General features: G+C 37.3%; 1 long non-coding RNA gene across 1 annotated transcript in view; it reads left to right on the forward strand.

The window, feature by feature from the left end:
* The window catches only part of LOC116792261, a 44,538-nt gene extending 36,339 nt beyond the window's left edge, over window positions 1-8,199 (forward strand). The window contains exons 4-5 of the long non-coding RNA XR_004359039.1: window positions 6,452-6,615; window positions 8,011-8,199. This is a non-coding gene — a long non-coding RNA (uncharacterized LOC116792261). The remainder of the gene's footprint in view (window positions 1-6,451; window positions 6,616-8,010) is intronic.
* The last annotated feature ends 203 nt before the right edge of the window (window positions 8,200-8,402 follow it).

Here is an 8,402-nt window from a genome sequence, read left to right on the forward strand (position 1 = left end):
AAAAGACAATCATGAAATAAGGTAAAGGAAAAAGAAGACAAGAATGCAACACACAAGGATTATTCAAAAGCAGAACTAAGAGAAACATTAAATAACCCGTGATTTCTTACTATCTCTCTCCATCCCTCCATACTCCAAGCATTTACAACTTTTGTCATAAGACGAGAAGAAAGCAACAGCGTAATAGTGTGTATCTAAAATAGACATTAAACTTTCTTTCTTCCTTTAGTACATTTCTGGTGGTCTGCAGAAAGTTCTTGGGGCCCAGTGCTGAGGTTCTCGAGGAACTGAAAACCCAGAGCCATTTCATTTGATAAAAGCCTGAAAACTCCAGCCTTATACGGATTTGCGTGCTGTTTGAACATTCACTGCTGGGATTTCTTCTTCGTTCTCATTTCATATGTATACGTCACGAAAAAATAGAAAAATAGGATATCGTTAGTTTTGGCATCACTGCCAAAGAGAGTTTTATTAGGGCTGCACTGCTTGCAAAATCCTGCCAAAAGCCACAGGGAAGCTTACTAAAGAAAATAACTCCTTTTAGATAATTAGCATGGGCCCATGGAAGCCAACAGAGAGAGGGCTACTGACTGCAGCTACAAAAAAACTTTGGATAATTGTGGAAATTAATTAATCTCTGTTTGGCCTTGTCCATTTCTCATGCCCAGGTGTAACTTCCCTTTGGTTTACAAGTCAGCCCTGGAAAGTTCATGTCCCATCATTGTTTTGGAAAGTTTTTGATTTGCTGTGGAGTATTTAAGAATTTTGTGTCCTTAGCAAAGTCCTTTACAAATGACAGAGTCACAGAGTTGCGCTTCTTCAAAAGTCGCTTGTACACAGAGTGAATCAGGATCATACATATAATCACACATCTAATCTGCATGAGCTTTTCTCATAGCAATGTTCTAAATGACTACTATGAACATGGCCTAGGTTTTTTTTAAACAAAGCTTAAAAATCTGAGACCAAAATATCTATCAAACAGTTTCTACTATTCCTATATTTATCAGCTTTGAACACAGCTGATAAATGTGGCTCTTGAAATAGAAGAGGAAAAAAAAGAAAGCCCTACATCAAGATTATCAAAATGGTCCTTTTCAGGTTGTTTACACATTTTCACCTAGGAAGTCAGTGGCCTTTATGGTTTAAAGCCATGATCTTCCTAATATCTTACAAACAGTCAACCTAGGAGGAAAAATCTAAGAAAATTCTTGTGGAATTTAGATAAATATTAAAAAAATAGCAAATGAAAGCATTAAGCTTATATGTCATAGTAAAGACAAATTGGGAATATAGATTTCTGTCAGCAATTATTGAAGTATTCAGTATTCCTCAAAAGAAATCCACTACACTGTTAGAGAGACTAAATAACATTTCAAAGTCGTTTTAATTAGATTTTGTACTTAACCTCTTCTGTGACCAGTTCTTTGTAAATCCCCTTTATTTCCTGCTACCATACTGTGATACTGCTTTCGTATGAATGGGAGACTAAGTAAAACAACTGTGCTGAATATGTGAGTAATTAGGGAATAGTTTACTATAAATTATGGATTTGTTAGAGGAAAGCAGTCTATACCTGTTCCAGTGTTTGAGTCAAGTATTTAAAACCTCCCGTTTTAGCAGGTTCTGCAACTTCACTGACTTTCAGCCTGTAGAAAACACATGGCTGATACAAGGGTAGGGTATTTTCAAAAACATTCGCTTACACAATCTTTGTTCCTGGATTAATGCTGTTTTTAAGAAGGCTTGTTTAACGAAATTTTTGTGCTTATATCTGAATTTTGTTCTGCATCTATTTCATTAAGAAATTGCTGAATAACTCTCCACTAGTACAGAAACAGAGCACTGTATTAGAGTTCTGCTTAGCTTCTTGCCTCAAGCCCTGGTGCTGTTTTCATGTGAAACCCAGACGCACAAAATTTCCTATTTTCTTCGCTACTCTCATTTCCATTCAAAGCAAGCCCAGCATTCACCTCCACAACCCACAGCTTTCCCTGTGCTCTGCCAGTCTGGGCAATCAGGAAAGCACAATCACGGATACACTGAGGTACAATACAGTTGGTAAAATATGTATGTACTATCTACTGTAAAATTTTCAGCTATTATATTACTCGTGAACTCCCCTAATTTTTGCTTGTTCTAGACAAACCTATTGATTCCTACAAGTATGAGGGCTTTCATTTCTCATTTAGTTAGTTATTTATTAGAGGAACCTCTTGAACTTAATCATTCCAATTGGATGACAGCTAAAAACTCTAATTTTGAAATTTGATAGTAGCTCAGCATGAAGTTTTTCTAAAAAATTGCCTTAGTCCATGCTCACCTCATCAGCTTTCATCAGTGATGGGAACAATCTGATTCACAATGCACCCAAAGGCTAGGAGACAAGAACTACCAAAATGAACGATGCCTCACAACAAACACTCCATGAGCAGCCCCCTCTTAAAGACCTTCAGCTTCATGAGCCTGCATCATCAGGAGTGAGCTGCTTCACTTTCAAGTGAAGTGACTTTTGGATTCTTAAAATCCAGTGTCCACCCTTGGCTTGAGAGAAGCCAAAGCTATCAATAGCAGGCAGAGACTAACAGAGTCACAACACCTCAATTTACCAAACAGGCTACAATATTCCAAATTATTCTGTATAAAATGCTGAATGTAGAGTGCCTACAACCAAAACCTGCAATGAAAACTGTGGAGAATTGTATGGGGGAGAACAGCAGTCGCTCTGGAGCAGAAGCTTACCAACACTGGCCATACAAAAAAAAATAGAAAAATAAAGAGCCATGGGTATACTTGCTTGAAATATCTGAAATTTTTTTTTATTTAGTTCAACATATCAAAACAAACTCCCAACATTTCCTTCTGTCATTACTGACACTGGAAAAGAAGAAAGTACATACTTTTGAAAATATGCTCACAGATACAGATCTGTTATGACTGAAATGGGTGTAAAGTCACAATTATTGAACAAGTATCCTCAATCAATCCAAAGCTATATCTTAGGACACAATGTGGTCGAACCATTCAGTTTTGTTTGGTTTGGTTGGAAAGAGCCTCTAGGCTATGTCTATTTTAGTAAATTAAACATTCTAGTGAATTAATAGCTTTAGAAGATCTTCTCAAGAACTCAAACACAACAGGAGATGTCAATAAAAAGGATTACAGGAGCGATTCTGGTCTGGACCAAAGACCATTTCCTCAGACAACTTCCTGGCATCACTTGGGGAAATTTGTAGGTCACAGGCGCTTTGTGGTAGGTACATGCATAAGACTGGCCTATTTTGGATGATGAGAGAGGTTAATAGCATGGACACAAGCTACTCTGTGTTAGTTGGCTTCATGGGCAGACCATTGTGGGCAGGTTTCATTCCCTATGATGTCTTAGAATTTGTTGGTCTTGCAAACATCTGAGTTATTCACATGGTGAAGATCTGACGGGTGTCTGCTGTCTCCAAAAGGTCCATGCCAAGTGACAGGTCAGATCTCTCCTCTTATGCTCTCTCCACCTGTGACAGCAAGAGTGCCAAGCACAGACCTGTGCATTTCTCCACAAAAAATCCAAGCTGTTCCTGGCCTCCTCATTTTATACCCAGGAGTGGATTCCAACTTCTGGCAGTTCAGGAGCCCATTTTCACCTTCACGAGCCCATAAGTGAAAAACCTGATATGTTTTTTAATATGTCTTGTTTACTCAAAAGGTGTTTTCTGCTACCGCTTAGTGAAGTTTTCAAGGTGTCTGGGTGCTTGAGCTGCCCTCTACCTGCAGCAGAAAGATCCCCAGAAGTTCTTCCTTCCCACAGTTGCTCAGCTGTTCCTGGCTTAGCTCCTGTAGGTTCTGTTTCAAGTCAGTTCTTTCCCAGCTACTGTTTCCTGGGCTCCCTGTGGCTGCAGCAGCTGTTCACTTCTCTTGGTCTCCCTTTTCTGGGAGAGGTTTGTCCTTCTCACCAGCTGCCCTCTCCCGCCCCCTGAGCCACTCTTATCTCTTCCTGATTCCTTCTGCAACCACTTTTCAAGCCCTGCTGCCTTCCCTCCACAGCCAGCCAGGAGGGTGCTGGCTCTGCCTTTGCAGCTCACTCACCACCCTTGGAACACCACCATCTCCCTTCCTGCGCAGAGAAGGATCCCAGTTATAGTCCTGTGTGGTCTTGTCCAACATTACATACTTGTCCAGAGCATTTTTTTCAACAGAAAGTCCAACTGAGAGAAGGACAGCTATGTGAGAAATGTTGAAAAACAGTTCATCTCTTTTGCACAAAAATTTCAGCTTAAAATGCAGATTTGCTGGTCTACAACCTCTCTGGTATAATGTAAACTCTTCTCTGCTAAGCAATGCATCCTTTTAGGTTAGCAGTATTCTGCATACCGTCAGACAACTGAAGTCTGTGATTATGCTTATTTTTATAACTTTTAATAATTACAGCATAATTAACACAGATTCTGTGAAACTGTTGTGTTGGAATACTTCCTGTCAACTCAGTCAAAAAAATGCAGTGAACTTAGTTTTTGAGTGCAGCTACAGAAGTAAATACATAGAGAATATCCCATGAAGTTGTTTTAGAAAAACAAAAATATGTTATCTAAGAAATTTATTACATACAGTTATTTCAGGACAGAGTTATGGTTTTATCTGAAACAAATCAAACAACTCTTTTTAACATAGCATGCTTAATTTGATTTTACTTTAATTTATTTCTTTCATTTTAAGTATTTGTTTATTTCAAACTTTGCCCCATTTTAGATCATTTTTTGCTGTAGTGAATTGTAACTTTAATAAATGCATCATCTTAATGATCAACTAATCTTTCTACAAAGGCACTGTATCAGGTTTCATAATACTGTCTTCCAATGTGAGAAAAAACAAACTTTGCATGCAGATCTGAAGTAAATATTGATTTGTTAAATCATGTTTGCTAAACTCTGGATAAAAAAAAAAAAGAGTGTTTTAGTCTTAAGAATGTTGGTAGTAAGGAACATTTACATTCCCTTCATAGGTAAATTTTTAGAAGATGTACAACTTCCTGCTAAGGGTCATTTATAATTGAGGGATTCCTGAAATTAAACAGTTAGATGCAATAACATTTGTTCAAAGTTGAGAAAGAAATGGCAACTTGCCACATTCTTAAGATCATGTAATTGAGTGAAATCTGGAATTTAATACCTCAGCAGATGACAAGTTCAAGGATGACCCTGTTTTACAAAAGCCCAGTTGGAACACATAAAGCCATCTGATTTTGAGTTTTCATGTGAAACATTTTAGAGCAGCAGGATTAATGAATGTATGAGAATGTGTCCTTGGATTAGAATGCATTCCTTTAGAATGAGAATAAGAAATATGAGAAATATTAAAAAGAAAACAAATGCAGCATTGTTAATTTCTTGCTATGTGACTGAAACACTTGTAACTAAGTGTCTATAGTATGACTTCAGTAGTGGCTCATTTTCTCACAATGCACCTGCGTGTCCTGGAAACAGTTGTAAACAGTACATGATTCTGCTAAGAGACAGAGCCCATAAACTGCCATTAAACTCTGCTTAGTCTTCTGTAAGTGCTGGTAGATTCCTCTTCTGGAACTAACAAGATAATAAATATAACCCTTCTCACATTTCTAGTTTAGACCACAGCATTTTCTATCTAAGAACAGACTTTTGTAAGGAGATGAAAAATATCATTTAAAGGCATGTGGGATAGTCATGAAACCCCATATTTGGTGAACAAAATAAAGTAGAACTTCAGGTTAAATGAACACTAGGATCACAGGTGTCACATAGATCTTTATCTTCACCTTACTTTCCTTAGTTTAGTTAATATAAGAATACCTGATAAGCACTGGGATTGGTGAAAAATATTTTAAAGCACTGCTCTATTTATAAAGGAAAAAGAAAAAGAAAAAGAAAAAGAAAAAGAAAAAGAAAAAGAAAAAGAAAAAGAAAAAGAAAAAGAAAAAGAAAAAGAAAAAGAAAAAGAAAAAGAAAAAGAAAAAGAAAAAGAAAAAGAAAAAGAAAAAGAAAAAGAAAAAGAAAAAGCTAAGGCAAAGTTTTCTGAATTGTGAACTTAAATTAAGTTCACAGTTTGCTTCAAAGTGTTGCAGCTGTTCTATTAGATAATTCCTTGGCTAAAGATCACTCTGTTAATAAGAATGAAAATGTTCACACTCTCTAATGACAAAGCATAACTACTGAAGAAAGTGAGTTATTGCAAACATTCAAGATGCCCATGAAGCTAACTTTTTCCCATTACTCTATCTGTATCCTGAGCCAGAAAACAAACCATAACATGCTGTTCGGTTCAGTATTTTAGCAATTTATGTAAAAAAGAGGGCAGTGTCCAAAGTAGCAGCAAAAAAACTTCCTCTGATTCTAGAAAATGGTTGTTCTTTATAGAGTTGTGGTCTGGATATTACATTTCTTTAAAACTGGCAGGATGTATTTACTGCCTTTTGTAATTGCCATAGGTCTGTGCCTTCTGGAGTTTTCGCACTAAAACAAAGTTCACTAAAATATTCTATCAAATGGGAAACATCCCTGATCTCAAAATTCATTTCTTTGGAGACTCTAAAAACACCTACATAGTGGAAAGAACAGGAGGCATCACTGGCGGTCCACGACAAAAACACAGGTGGATGTGTTGATAAACATGTTCAAGCTGCAGCTGCTGCTGGTTCTGATGGGAAAAATGCTCTTCTGGGGATTAGGAATATACTGTAATCATGCCAGCCAAAACATGCATGACAGTTGAAAAGAGAGCAGCTATATAAACGGCCATGGTAACCCAAGTGATTTCTTTTAAATTTGTAAACGAAACACCTTCTTTAAGCCTCTGCCTCTGTTTCCTGATGCCAGTGTGTTCATAAGAACATGAAGAACAATTATATTATAATGCAAAATGCTTTTTTAGTAACTTGCTGGAAAAATTATTTTAGCCCTACTGGGATTTAATTCATAAAATAACCTGAACTCCTGCAGAGCAGAAAATAAAGTACTCCTTTTTCCATTAAACTGCTCAGGGAGTAAGCAGTACTCATCCTGAGAAAGGATACCAGAGTCTATTCTGAGACATTTAGAGATGAAACATGCATTCCTTATTCTTTTACCACTGAAGACATTTCATACCGCATATGATATGCATGGCTGACATAGAGTAATACTATATCTACATTTTTCAAGCAGACAGAGTAGTTGATGTGTCCTTTTCCAGGGCAGATGTTTTCCAGATATGCTACTGTCACTCATTAAGATAGTAAGTAAGACTTGTATGAGTTATGGTATGGTAAATACTATATATGCCAGCTCATCCGTAAAATACTATGGATTTCCCAGATAATTCTCCCTCTGGTTGGCTTTAATCATTTCAATATGACTAGTTTCCCTATGAACTCAGGACAGCTTTTATATACACCAGTGGCATTATAAGCACTATGTGAGAAACAAACTGACTGTACTTTTTATGGATTTTTCGAATAAATGTATTTATTCTATCATAGCCCTTCACCTATGTCAGAGGAAATGGAGAAAGCTGCAATATTTTCAGACCTTAATTGCATTATCAGCGGGGCTGGAATGGTGTAATTACATACAATTACATTGTACAATCTAACACAGTGTGCTTTCCTTTGATGTCTTTACCACAGTCATGACTACAGAACCACATTACGGGCTTTTTTATTATTATTATTTGATTTAATTTTGAGAATGTTAACTCTGCTTCTGGATTGATTCTCCCATATGCTAGTCTGGTACAAATATATTTCTATTACACAGAAATATAAAATTGCTGTTCATTATGGTGGTTCTATTGTGCCAATTGAGGCAAAAATCAAATTTCCAAAACACATTGTTGCATTTACAACCTGTATGCTGCATCTAGAGTGCAAAGAGAGGAAAGTAGTCAGCACCCCTGGGCCTAAGGTAGCCTTGGAAGAGCTGGAACACAACATAGTTCTGTAACCTAAATTCTGAGGCCGCACAACAGGATGATGGATTAATTTAACCTCTTTTTTGTACTTTTTTCCAGAGGGATGCTAAAGGATTCAGTCTGTATCATGGCTGGATCTAACACAGAACATTAAAACTGCAAGTGCGTAACAACTTCTCATGGATAAAGACACATGGAGTTATGTCCTGCACCCAGGTTGAATGTATTCACTTTCATCAGACCTGGAGAGTTGGCACTTGGGCCAATTTCAAGGAGTGACTTAAACCATTCTGCTCCAAATGCCTCCCCTTCTGGAGGATGGCAGTGTAGGACTGTGACTCAGAAGCTGAATTGCCAGCATTCCCCTGTAAAGTTGGGAGAGGCAGCTAAAGAATATCTCCTTCCCTCCTCCTTCTCTCCCTTTTTTCCTGAAGAAGATAACCAGTGTCTCAGGAAGCTGCCTGACTTGGCTTCTCTGTCTTGATATTTTC

Source organism: Chiroxiphia lanceolata, chromosome 1, assembly GCF_009829145.1.
Source record: "Chiroxiphia lanceolata isolate bChiLan1 chromosome 1, bChiLan1.pri, whole genome shotgun sequence".
In the NCBI taxonomy this organism is placed as follows: domain Eukaryota; kingdom Metazoa; phylum Chordata; class Aves; order Passeriformes; family Pipridae; genus Chiroxiphia; species Chiroxiphia lanceolata.